General features: G+C 53.1%; 1 protein-coding gene and 1 long non-coding RNA gene across 2 annotated transcripts in view; one reads left to right on the forward strand and one right to left on the reverse strand.

The window, feature by feature from the left end:
• The window catches only part of LOC138564138 (zinc finger protein ZFP2-like), a 71,972-nt gene extending 64,933 nt beyond the window's left edge, over positions 1-7,039 (reverse strand). The window contains exon 1 of the mRNA XM_069642888.1: positions 6,844-7,039. The gene's annotated coding sequence lies outside the window, so the exon portion shown is untranslated. The remainder of the gene's footprint in view (positions 1-6,843) is intronic.
• A 3,627-nt stretch (positions 7,040-10,666) lies between these two features.
• The window catches only part of LOC138564170 (uncharacterized), a 50,248-nt gene continuing 47,441 nt past the window's right edge, over positions 10,667-13,473 (forward strand). The window contains exon 1 of the long non-coding RNA XR_011300134.1: positions 10,667-12,325. This is a non-coding gene — a long non-coding RNA (uncharacterized lncRNA). The remainder of the gene's footprint in view (positions 12,326-13,473) is intronic.

Here is a 13,473-nt window from a genome sequence, read left to right on the forward strand (position 1 = left end):
AGGGTCAGTATCATATCAGTCCAGGGAAACCCGAGGCAGTCCACGAGGAGACCAGGGTCAGCATCATATCAGTCCAGGGAAACCCGAGGCAGTCCACGAGGAGAGCAGGGTCAGTATCATATCAGTCCAGGGAAACCCGAGGCAGTCCACGAGGAGACCAGGGTCAGCATCATATCAGTCCAGGGAAACCCGAGGCAGTCCATGAGGAGAGCAGGGTCAGTATCATATCAGTCCAGGGAAACCTGAGGCAGTCCACGAGGAGAGCAGGGTCAGTATCATATCAGTCCAGGGAAACCTGAGGCAGTCCACGAGGAGAGCAGGGTCAGTATCATATCAGTCCAGGGAAACCTGAGGCAGTCCACGAGGAGAGCAGGGTCAGTATCATATCAGTCCAGGAAAACCCGAGGCAGTCCACGAGGCGAGCAGGGTCAGTATCATATCAGTCCAGGGAAACCCAAGGCAGTCCACGAGGAGAGCAGGGTCAGTACATATCAGTCCAGGGAAACCCGAGTCAGTCCACGAGGAGAGCAGGGTCAGTATCATATCATCATATCAGTCCAGGGAAACCCGAGGCAGTCCACGAGGAGAGCAGGGTCAGTATCATATCATCATATCAGTCCAGGGAAACCCGAGGCAGTCCACGAGGAGAGCAGGGTCAGTATCATATCAGTCCAGGGAAACCCGAGGCAGTCCACGAGGAGAGCAGGGTCAGTATCATATCAGTCCAGGGAAACCCGAGGCAGTCCACGAGGAGAGCAGGGTCAGTATCATATCAGTCCAGGGAAACCCGAGGCAGTCCACGGGGAGAGCAGGGTCAGTATCATATCAGTCCAGGGAAACCCGAGGCAATCCACGAGGAGAGCAGGGTCAGTATCATATCAGTCCGGGGAAACCTGAGGCAGTCCACGGGGAGAGCAGGGTCAGTATCACAGGCAACAATCAGCAGCAGAATGCAGGGGGGTCAGGAAGCAGCCTGCAATGAAAGAAGGGTTGGTATTACTGGAAGCAATAAACTGCAGAATGCAGGGGAATCAGGAAGAAGCCTGCAATTAAAGAAGGGTCGGTATTACAGGAAGCAATAAACTGCAGAATGCAGGGGAATCAGGAAGCAGCCTGCAATGTAAGAAGGGTCGGTATTACTGGAAGCAATACACTGCAGAATGCAGGGGAATCAGGAAGCAGCCTGCAATTTAAGAAGGGTCGGTATTACAGGAAGCAATAAACTGCAGAATGCAGGGGAATCAGGAAGCAGCCTGCAATTTAAGAAGGGTCGGTATTAAAGGAAGCAATAAACTGCAGAATGCAGGGGTAATGCAAGCCAGTTTGAAGTAAACAGGCTGTTACTGTAGGCAGCAATCAATACCAGAAATGATGGCCAATCCTAGGCCTGTCCTATGACAGGTAGAGGGTCAGCAATACAAAGCAGAGACACAGGGCCTCATCACGAGTTGGGCAGTATCCCAGCTGGGATACCGCCCAACTTTATCTGCATTAGCACCCACTCGTCTGACAGTATTACCGCCAGATCATGGGTTGGGTGCTAATCGTTACTCCCCATTCCACATTGAGTCCATTGGACCCAAAGGGGAATTTTCGGTGTAATACCACCGGCGATAATTGCACCAAAAATGTGCATTTTCCCAGCGTGTTTACCCCCAGCTCTGAGCTGGAGGTAAGCATGCCGGACTCATGATCGGACGGACCCTTAAATGCGGCGGTAACTCTGTTACTGCCCCATTTAAGTGCTACCGTCCACCTCGTGATGAGGCCCACAGTCTATTTATCATGACAAAGCCAGGTGCCTGAGTCGTCCCAGGACATTGAGGGGACACTGTACCCAAGGAAAGCGGCCTACCAGGCATAGGTGCCAAGTCACGGGTTACCTGTAGGAGGCACAGCCAACTGGGCAATATTCTGTTGCCCATTCTGAACCCAACATCAAGGCAATGGTCCTGGGTGATTTTAATCTCTGGCTGGGCCAAAAGTAAAGACTAAATAGGCTAGAAGATTCTTTGGGTACTAAAGGCAACATGTGAAAATTCCAACACATGGAAAGGGGAACACTTTGACTAGGTAGTCACACATAATACTAAAATAGATCATCTGCTTGTCTTACCTTGTCCGTGGTGAGATCATTTTTTTGCCACACTTTACGGTAGTTTTGAAGAAACCAATTAAGCCCAAGGCAGAGGGAAAGAAAAGTACGATGGCTAGGAACCTAAAATGACGTACGGTGGAGGCCTTCGTACCCTGGCTAAGACCTCTGGCACAGAAAGTCACGGAACTTTTAACAGCCAATGATATTGCAGGAAGCTACCGATTCCCTAGCTCCCTTGAGAACCAAGCTGGGTGTAGAGAAGAAAAGCAATGCCTGGCTCTCGTCTGACTTACAAAAGCTGAAAGCCCATAACAATAAAAGCATCTATGCGTGGCGATCTTCACAAGGTGTCCATGAGAAGGAGGCGTATAGGATCGCAGCCAAAGATTTCAAACTGCAGTCATCGCAGCCAAGAAAAGTACGTATGATGACAGAAATGCACAATGAAACGCCAAGGAACCTTTTCAAACATTAAGGGAGCTGGAAGACCCTTGTAAACGATGCTGCATGGGGTACGCAGATCCAGCCAATTCTGTAGAGGGGTTCAATCGGGTGCCTAAGACTCAAGACCATCAATTTCATTCTATTTCTGAAACTGAATTGGCCATGATCATTGCCAATCTGAGACCGACCCCGCTGCAAGGGAGACTCTAGTCCAGCGGTGATAATTAAGGAATGGGCCCCTGTACTGAGAGGCTAACTTTGCAAATGTGTTAATGCATTGTTTACTGAGAATCATGTTCTTGCAGGACTTAAGAACGGTTGGATCACACCCCTGCTGAACAAGCCAGGTCTATGTCCGGTAAAGCCCGCACCAACACACTGTTTCTTTTAAAGATTCTGGATCGGGTGGCTGGCATGAACATTTGATCATATTTCAATGAATACAGCATTTCGAATAAATGGAAGTCTGGTTTCAGGCAGAGCCATGGAAAAGAGGTAGCGTCCTTTTCAGAAAATGCAGCTCTATGGACTGCGTCTTATTTGAGCAACCGACTGTGTAGCGTATGGAGTGGGGTGGCTGAGCCCCGCCGGAGTGCCTCATGTATGGTGTGCCTCAAGGAGCTTGCTTAGCACGCTCCTTATATAACATTTTCACAGTTCCCGGCTTCAATTTATTGGAAGAGAAAAATATAGGCTTCATGAACTATGAAGATTACACTCAGTGTGTCATCTCGCTATCAGGGTCACATGTTGATGATGAAAGCACGATCAATAAGATATATGAAATCATCCAAACATGGATGATGGAGAATGGTCTGGCGACCAGTAAAGAAAAGACAGAGCTGATGGTGATAGGCACAGGCAATAAAAGAGACTCAAGTGCATCGCAGGGGCTGACAGTTCAATTTTCATAGACCACTCTGTGTGGTCACGGTCTTTCTAAATCGTTTTTTTTATTCTCTGGATTTTTAAAAAAGGCGTTTTGACCTAGAACGCATGAAAGGCCTGCAGGTGGCGCTGTATAGAAGAGCCCAGCTCAATCCCTGTCCTGGGAGAGATTTCCTCCAGGATTATTCTGTCTATTCCTATAAACCCAGGAGAAGGTCCTGAGCATTTCCTACCTGACCCCAAATGATGATACGAGGCCCAGAGCTGGGAGGAAAGCCCTGCAGGGGGCGCTGTATAGAAGAGCCCAGCTCAATCCCTCTCCTGGGAGAGATTTCCCCCAGGATATTCAGTCTATTCCTATAAAGCCAGGAGAAGGTCCTGGCCATTTACTACCTGACCCCAAATGATAAGAGCCCCAGAGCTGGGAGGAAAGCCCTGCAGGGGGCGCTGTATAGAAGAGCCCAGCTCAATCCCTCTCCTAGGAGAGATTTGCTCCAGGATTATTCAGTCTATTCCTATAAACCCAGGAGAAGGTCCTGGGCATTTCCTACCTGACCCCGAATGATGATAAGAGCCCCAGAGCCGGGAGGAAAGGCCTGCAGGGGGCGCTGTATAGAAGAGCCCAGCTCAATCCCTCTCCTGGGAGAGATTTCCTCCAGGATTATTCAGTCTATTCCTATAAACCCAGGAGCAGGTCCTGAGCATTTCCTACCTGACCCCAAATGATGATAAGAGCCCCAGAGCTGGGAGGAGAGCCCTGCAGGGGGCGCTGTATAGAAGAGCCCAGCTCAATCCCTCTCCTGGGAGAGATTTCCTCCAGGATTATTCAGTCTATTCCTATAAACCCAGGAGCAGATTGTTGTGATGTAGGATTCCTGCAGAGCTTTGCATGGTGAGTGTCTCAGGGATGGACTGTAGTGTTGTGGTAAGGGGGTGGGGGGAGGGTAGGTTATGATTTAGGATTCCTGCCAGAGCTTTGCATGGTGAGTGTCTCAGGTTTGGAATGGTGGTGTACCTGTGTGCACAAATGTCTGGTTGTGTTGAGAGGATGTTTGGTGACTATAGGTGGATTAGATTGAAGGTGTTTTGGGGAATGTTTCGTGTAAGGGGGGGGATAGGCTATAATTTAGGATCCCAGCAGAGCTTTGCATGGTGGGTGTCTCAGGCATGGACTGTAGTGTTGTGGTATAGGGGGGCGGGGGGTGTAGGTTATAATTTAGGATTCCAGCAGAGCTTTGCATGGTGGGTGTCTCAGGTGTGGGGTGCTGATAGCTGGAGATTCCTGCGGTTGGTGTGAGCTGATGAGGGGGCTGGTGGATGTCTTCTTCCCTGAATTTATGACCAACTTGATTGATATACTTGTCAGCCTTTACAATGAACTAAAGTAAAGCTCCTAACTACGACCAGCATCTGACTCCTCATTTTGGCACCAGATTTAATCATTGGCAACAAGGATTCTGGAGCCCAGAGGTCGCAGTAACGGAAAGCCAAGAAAACTGAGTTGTTGTGAGTGCAGCACGCAGCGTAAAAGGAGTGAAGTAGCAGTGGGCTGTGAAGTCAGCTAGCAGTGATAGCTCGCAGGGCACCAGAAGGCCGCGGTGGCAAGGACGAGTGCACTGTTCTTCTGAGAGGTATCCTGCTCGCTGCGGAGAGTGGGAGCTCTGACAGCTGAGTGGAGAACCAGGAGACATCCACCAGCCCCGGGGCAAGGCCCCAAAGGTGAGCGGTCCAGCCCAGGCTTCTACGGTGAGGCCACCCCTAGGAGGATGTTATGTGGCACACAAGTTCTGAGGGACAAGTGCTGCTAATCACGGACAAGGAAGAAACAGAGTACTCTCGTTATGGCAAAAAGCTTAAAAGGGCAGAGGACGTTGATCACAAGAGTTTCGGTAGTAGTGACGCTGTCCTGTGTGAGAGCTGTGCAGCAGCTATCGGGGTACTGGACTGTCACAGGGATGAAATGAGGGGTCACTGTCAAGTCTGTAGGGAGTTGATTAAGGGCGAATTGGATGTCAACATTAGAGTGCTAGAAGAACTGGGCCCTGATTTTTTAAGGTTTTTTAGAGTACTGACATGCTTCATAATGGACTATTAGGTCTTCAGATATCTGGTGTGATGAGAGGCCAGGGATATAATGTAAGTTATGTGGAATTGTTTGTTGGTTCAGTGCGGAGATGAGCGATGATGTGTGTCGTAGCCTCCGTGTGTTGGATTTTGTGTCCCTGTGGGTAGTTCAAATTGAAGCAATGTTAAGGAAATGTAATGCTTAAATGGTAAATCTAACCCTTTGTTTTTTTAGGTTCTGCGAGCAATTTATGGACTGTACAGTTGAATAAGAGACAGTTCCTTGCATGCGAATATTGTTGTCCAAGTATTACTGTTCTGGGTGATGTGAGGAAGGTTGATGCAGCATGGCCAGGTAGGTGCTGGTGTATTATTGTTGCAGCCTGGCCTGGTTGGGTGCTGGTGTATTATTGTTGCGGCATGGCTGGGAGTGATGCTGGTGTATTATTTGTGCGGCATGGCCCGGGTTGTGTGCTGGTGTATTATCGTTGCAGCATGGCTGGTTTGGGTGCTGAGTTTTGGTGTGCCAGCATCTATGTGCTGCTGCCGAGAGAAGGGTCTAGGTCAGTGGTGCGGTTTAGCAGGTTTGAATTAGTGGATGGTTGTTGTGGTGTCTTGAGGATGTTGGTGAAGTGAGAGGAGTTGTGATGATGGGGCCGGTTCCCTTGGATGGAGTCTGGCTGCAGGGCCTGCATGCCGGACTGTACATGGTTTGGAATGGTGGTGTACCTGTGTGCACAAATGTCTGGTTGTGTTGAGAGGATGTTTGGTGACTATAGGTGGATTAGATTGAAGGTGTTTTGGGGAATGTTTCGTGTAAAGGGGGGGATAGGTTATAATTTAGGATTCCTGCAGAGCTTTGCATGGTGGGTGTCTCAGGCATGGACTGTAGTGTTGTGGTAAGGGGGGTGGGGGGAGTAAGTTGAGATTTAGGATTCCTGCAGAGCTTTGCATGGTGGGTGTCTCAGGCATGGACTGCAGGGTTGTGGTAAGGGGGGTGGGGGGAGTAAGTTGAGATTTAGGATTCCTGAAGAGCTTTGCATGGTGGGTGTCTCAGGCATGGACTGTAGTGTTGTGGAGAGGGGGGGAGTAAGTTGAGATTTAGGATTCCTGCAGAGCCTTGCATGGTGGGTGTCTCAGGTGTGGGGATGCTGATAGCTGGAGATTCCTGGGGGTGGTGTGAGCTGCTCAGAGGGGCTGCTGGAGGTCTTCTTCCCTGAATTTATGGCCACCTTGATGTATTTACTTCTCAACCTCTACACTGAACTGAAGTAAAGCTCCTCACTAGGAGCAGCGTCTGGCTCCTCATGTTGGCACTAGATCTATCCCAGGTCCTGAGCATTTCCTACCTGTGCAGACATGTCCACGTTGTTTTATTGCAGGCTGGGGTTGGCGGGTGGGGGGGGACACCGCAGCTGGCCCGCTCCTCCCTCTGCTTCAGGCTGAGTCTCAGGGGAAGCTGCTGCTGGGGGTGGGGTGGGGGGAGTCAGGATTTGCTGCTGTGGGGGAGTCAGGGTTTGCTGTTGCTGGGGGAGTCAGGGTTTGCTGCTGCTGGGGGGAGGGGGGTCAGGGTTTGGTGCTGGTGCTTCTGGGGGAGTAAGGGTTTGCTGCTGCTGGGGGGAGTCAGGGTTTGCTGCTGCTGGGGGGAGGGAGTCAGGGTTTGGTGCTGGTGCTTCTGGGGAGAGTCAGGGTTTGCTGCTGCTGGGGGGAGGGGGGAACAGGGTTTGGTGCTGGTGCTTCTGGGGGGAGTCAGGGTTTGCTGCTGCTTGGGGGATGGGGGTGTCAGGGTTTGGTGCTGGTGCTTCTGGGGGGAGTAAGGGTTTGCTGCTGCTGGGGGGAGGGAGGGATCAGGGTTTGGTGCTGGTGCTTCTGGGGGGAGTCAGGGTTTGCTGTTGCTGGGGGGAGTCAGGGTTTGCTGCTGCTGGGGGGAGGGGGGATCAGGGTTTGGTGCTGGTGCTTCTGGGGGAGTCAGGGTTTGCTGTTGCTGGGGGGAGTACGGGTTTGCTGTTGGTGCTTCTGGGGGAGTCAGGGTTTGCTGTTGCTGGGGGCAGTCGGGGTTTGCTGCTGGTGCTGGGGGGGGGAGTCAGGGTTTGCTGCTGGGGGTGAGTCAGGGTTTGCTGCTGCTGGGGGGAGGGGAGGTCAGGGTTTGGTGCTGGTGCTTCTGGGGGGAGTCAGGGTTTGCTGCTGCTGGGGGGAGGGGGCTCAGGGTTTGGTGCTGGTGCTTCTGGGGGGAGTCAGGGTTTGCTGTTGCTGGGGGGAGTCAGGGTTTGCTGCTGCTGGGGGGAGGGGGGTCAGGGTTTGGTGCTGGTGCTTCTGGGGGGAGTCAGGGTTTGCTGCTGCTGGGGGGAGGGGGAATCAGGGTTTGGTGCTGGTGCTTCTGGGGGGAGTCAGGGGTTGCTTCTGCTGGGGGGAGGGGGGATCAGGGTTTGGTGCTGCTGGGGGGGTGTCAGTGGTGGGTGCTGCTGGAGGGAGTCAGGGTTCCTGCTGCTGCTGGGGGGAGTCAGGGGTTGGTGCTTCTGGGGGGAGTCAGGGTTTGCTGCTGCTTGGGGGATGGGGGTGTCAGGGTTTGGTGCTGGTGCTTCTGGGGGGAGTAAGGGTTTGCTGCTGCTGGGGGGAGGGAGGGATCAGGGTTTGGTGCTGGTGCTTCTGGGGGGAGTCAGGGTTTGCTGTTGCTGGGGGGAGTCAGGGTTTGCTGCTGCTGGGGGGAGGGGGGATCAGGGTTTGGTGCTGGTGCTTCTGGGGGGAGTCAGGGTTTGCTGTTGCTGGGGGGAGTACGGGTTTGCTGTTGGTGCTTCTGGGGGAGTCAGGGTTTGCTGTTGCTGGGGGGAGTCGGGGTTTGCTGCTGGTGCTGGGGGGGGAGTCAGGGTTTGCTGCTGGGGGTGAGTCAGGGTTTGCTGCTGCTGGGGGGAGGGGAGGTCAGGGTTTGGTGCTGGTGCTTCTGGGGGGAGTCAGGGTTTGCTGTTGCTGGGGGGAGTCAGGGTTTGCTGCTGCTGGGGGGAGGGGGGTCAGGGTTTGGTGCTGGTGCTTCTGGGGGGAGTCAGGGTTTGCTGCTGCTGGGGGGAGGGGGAATCAGGGTTTGGTGCTGGTGCTTCTGGGGGGAGTCAGGGGTTGCTTCTGCTGGGGGGAGGGGGGATCAGGGTTTGGTGCTGCTGGGGGGGTGTCAGTGGTGGGTGCTGCTGGAGGGAGTCAGGGTTCCTGCTGCTGCTGGGGGGAGTCAGGGGTTGGTGCTGCTGGGGGGGGTCTGGGTTTGCTGCTGGGGGGGTCAGGGTTTGCTGCTGGGGGGGTCTGGGTTTGCTGCTGGGGGGAGTCAGGGTTTGGTGCTGCTGGGGGGGTCAGGGTTTGGTGCTGCTGGGGGGGTCAGGGTTTGGTGCTGCTGGGGGGGTCAGGGTTTGGTGCTGCTGGGGGGGTCAGGGTTTGCTGCTGCTGGGGGGGAGTCAGGGTTTGCTGCCGGTGCTGCCGCTGTCCTTCCTGACCGTCCGTGACCCGGAACCGGAAGCGCGACTTTGCGGAAGAGGAACTCTGAGGATCCGTGGAGGAGGCGCGGCGGCAGCGCCCTCTGCTGCTGGGAACGGGCACCTCCTCCTCCCGGTGTCGCGGAAGGAAGAGGAGGGGAGCGTCAGGATGGGCGCTGGAGGCGGCTCTGCCCCCGCAGACCCCCAGTGCCTCCTCCACTGCTCCCTCGAGACCTTTACATCCCCCCCCCCCACCCCAGGCTCTGCCTTTGCTTACGCCGCTGTGTAGCGCCGCTGCTACCTGCCGCTCCCGTCTGGGCGCTAGGGTTATCCAAGCTCCGGTACAGGCTGTGCCTAGTGCGGTTCTTGCTCCGCGGCCTCTGCTGAGCAACCAGGGAAAGCGCCTAGAGGCGAGCGCGGAGCCACCAGGCGCGTCAGAGAACCTTCCCAGGGGATGATCATGCGCCCCTGCCCAGGCCAGGAACCTGCTCCCATGTGCATGTACTATGTGCACACGCTGTGCACACCATGCACGCGGACACACGTGTGTGCACGTGCATTAACGCACGTGTAGGTGTAGAGCCAGATTCTTACATGAGAGTCACGAGTGGCCGTGCCATGGTGCACTCAATATTTCACCTGGAAGTAGAGGTCTTGCCTCCAGGCTACACATAGATGGCTGTCTGCACTAGGTGCATTAACCTATTGTGCTGTCAAAACCTGTCCCCCCCCTCCCCCCCACACAGCGACACGTGTTTGCATAGTAGCATGAATAAAAGGAAAATTAGACCGATATAAACAGTACTACAAAAAGCGCATCGTAAGTTAAGTGTGTACATGCTAAAAGGTACATGTGTATGTTATTACATGTATGTGTTGTGGCAGGTCAGCAGGGTGACAGAGTAGGGTTCACTATGGTTTCCTTTATTCAAAATAATGAGAAAAAGCCTAATCCTCCCTCATCTAAGGGTTGCCCTCCCTAACAGAACTAAAACTAGGGTGCTTGTCGTCAGTGTGGAAGTCCAAAATCAAATGTCTGTCCTCAGTTAAAAAACTAACCTGTCCTCACCCCCACCACTAGCGCAAACCAACTAAACACTAGGGCCCTCATTACAACACCGGCGGTAACCAATGGCGCTATTAACGAGTCTGCCATAGTGCAATGGGGAATTACCACCCCATTCCAAGGTTGGTGGGGCGGCAGTGCTTTAAGTGGGCCGGGGCCTGCCGGGGCCGGGCCCCGGCAGTCTCCAAAAAGTGGGGCTGAGCCGGGGCCCTGCCGGGGCCCCCCGACCTCATCACGCCATGGCAGGACGCATTATCCCGCCGCGGCCGCAGCCGCGACGGAAGATGCGCCCACCACTTTAACGTCAGGCAAGCTGACAGAAGTGCCAGCCAGGCACACCGTTGCTGTGCCTGGCTGGCACTTCCGTCAGTCACTGTAACTTTCTCTGATGACCCCTCATCTGAGGGGCCATCAGAGGAAGCTAGAGTCCTTTAGTTTTCCCTCGCCAGGTCACTGACCCTCAGCGAACCCGCGGGCTCCATGATCAAATATGCAGATTAGATCACGGAGCCCGCGGGTTCGCAGAGGGTGAAAGACGCCTCAGGGTCTGTGATCTCTGCTCAGAGCAGAGATCACTGAGCTCGAGGCGCCTTTCTCCTTTGGCAAGGCTTTATAAAAGATGCCTTCAACTGTGTACGTTTAAGCCATCTTTTATAAACGTAGAAATATTTCTATGTTTATAACAAACTGCTTGAATCGTACACAATTCAAGGCATCTTTTATAAAGCTTTGTCGACGGACAAAGCCACCTTGGGTTTTGTCCGTCGTCCTCAACGCTTTATAAAAGATGCCTACTTTTCAAGCTGTGTTTTATAAATATAGACATATGTTACAAATGTCTATGTTTATAAAAGGCAGCTTGAAAAGTACACAGACCATAGTAAGGTAAGCACACAAGTGTGCGTAACTTACAAGCCACCTTTTATAAACATAGAAATATGTAACATTGCTATGTATATAAAAGAAGGCTTGAAAAGTCACAAACCATAGTAGTACGCAAACAAATATATAAATGCTCAAATACATTTATATATTTGTTTGCGCACCCTACTATGATTTGTGCACTTTTTGGCCACTCCCACAATGGAAGCCACGCCCCCAAACGAGGGCCCCCCCCTCAATTCCTTACCCCACTTAAAGCACTGTGGGGCGGTAATTCCCAATGCACCATTGGCCCTTCCCCATTCCCATTTTTGCCCCATAGGGCTCAATGGGAATGGGGAAGGCAGTAATTACGGTACCTCAAATTGCGGTACCGTAATTACCTTCAAGGTCCCTTTGCAGGTCCCTACTTAAACGGCTGGTCCAGACCAGCCGTTAAGGTCGGGAGCCGCAAAGACGCCTCGTAATTAGGCGCTAAGGGGTTAACGGCGCCGCAGCCTTTTACGGCGCCGTTAACCCCTTAGCGCCAGGGTCGTAATGAGACCCTAGGAGAATTACTCCTTTGGTGAAGAGGATAAGGGTGGGAGTCGTTTAGCCCCAATGCATCACCAGAAAGTAGCAGGGCCTCATTACAAGCTTGGCGTTCCAGTAATAACGATACCGGTAAGGGAATACCGGCATCGTTTACCAGACCGGACTATTACAACCCTTAAGGGAGGCGTTAACGGCACTGGTCCCTCTGTGAGCGGCATCCCTGATGCCGACAGGAGCCCTGACATACGCCTGCCGTGCCCTCAACACCAGCATGCCGCAGAGCAGTGCACATTCCGAGGTGAACGTACATGCAAATACCGGCATGAACATTACCGGTAATAAGGCCATAAATGATGCCTTAAATACCGGCATCGCAGGACTGGCATTAACAGGGATCAGGTGAGATACTAAATCAGGAGTACTAAAACAGCACAGGTGGACACCATTGAAACCCAGGCACAGCATAGAGGCAGCCCCCGCCCACACACACCACACCCCTCCCAAAGGAAAAATGCTAATACTGGCACTAGCACTGCTGGAGCAGGAGTACATGCAGGAACAGCTACTCTATGAGGAGGCAGTGGGGCAGGCCACGCTACAAATGCGCAGGAGGAGAAGGAATGCAGGAAGGGCACAGCACATGCCCAATGTGCAGGACATTGTGCCCTGCAGGCACCCAACAATACCCCGGCAACGTGTGAGCCCATTCACACTAACCCCAGCACAAATCGAAGCAGTACCATTCACTAAATGTCCAGATGGTGTGTAATGCTAGCCAAATTATAACACACTGCTGTGCCAGGTAACCAAGCTCCACACACGGCGCAATGGTCCTGCGGAACTCGACGCTTCCCCGCTACATGGATCGACATGCTGAGCCCCATACCTGGCTGTTGGGTGAGTCTGACCACAGTGCCACAAGCATTGACGAGGGGGGGTTGTTGCTAGTGCCGGGAAACCCTGCCTGCTGGGTGGGCCATGTGGGGTAATGATTGGTGGGGGGGGGGGGTTGTTGCCAGTGCTGGGAACCTGCCTGCTGGGTGGGCCATGTCCACATGTTGCATCAGTGCACCATCCTGGGGTACAGGTGCACACTGCACGAATGGAAACCCTGTGCATCCTGCCAAAACACTATTGTTACAACCATGATGGTCAAAAGATGCAAGACACCACAGCTCCCCTTCCTCTTGCCCGCATGCAGGTGATGCTGGGTATCCACTGATGGGCGGGCTGCTGACCCCAATCAGGCGTCCACACAACGGACATGAAGAGCCGTACAATCGAACCCATGCAAAGACTTGCGTGACTATAGAACAGACATTTGCACTACTGAAGAGTCGTTTCCGCTGCCTGAGCAGGTCTGGGGGTGCACTCATCTATGGCCCTGAGAGGGTGGGCCATATTGTGATGGTCTGTGCAATGCTCCACAACATGTGCATCCGTCGCAACGTAGCCCTGCCCCCGGACATGGACATGATGCCACAGGATGATAATGACGATGATGATGAGGGTGCTGGGATCCCTCACCATCACCATGGCCATGATGGGCAGGCTCCACGACAAGCTTTAGTTGCAAATTATTTCTGATGAATTCATCACACATGGCTATGGATGTGGTCACACTGGGTGATGTGCACTGTGTAACAATGAATACTTAAACACTACAGAAAAGAATGGCCAGACACCTGTTTTTTGATACAACACAAGTGTATTAATTATATAGTGAACTATGTACATTATGAAACAGGTTGAACATGGACATCTGTCCAATCCTGACCAGTTGAACTACCCACACCAAAAGGTCCCCATTATATTCCGCAACACACCCTTTCCCTGTGTAACACAATTGCACCCACCCACCCCACAGACAACACCCCAAAGTCCAACATCCCTTCCCCAACTGATGCCCCCCACCACGCACTCTAGACCAAGGCCTAATTCCGCCCCCTCTTTTCTGCAGGTGGGTGGGCCCCCATCTGACGTGTCAACCTAACAGAACACCGCACGGGGCTCCCATGTGTGGATTGGCTAGGAGTGGCACTGGC

The sequence above is a fragment of the Ambystoma mexicanum genome, chromosome 1p (genome assembly GCF_040938575.1).
Source record: "Ambystoma mexicanum isolate Mex_15411 chromosome 1p, UKY_AmexF1_1, whole genome shotgun sequence".
Taxonomy (NCBI): domain Eukaryota; kingdom Metazoa; phylum Chordata; class Amphibia; order Caudata; family Ambystomatidae; genus Ambystoma; species Ambystoma mexicanum.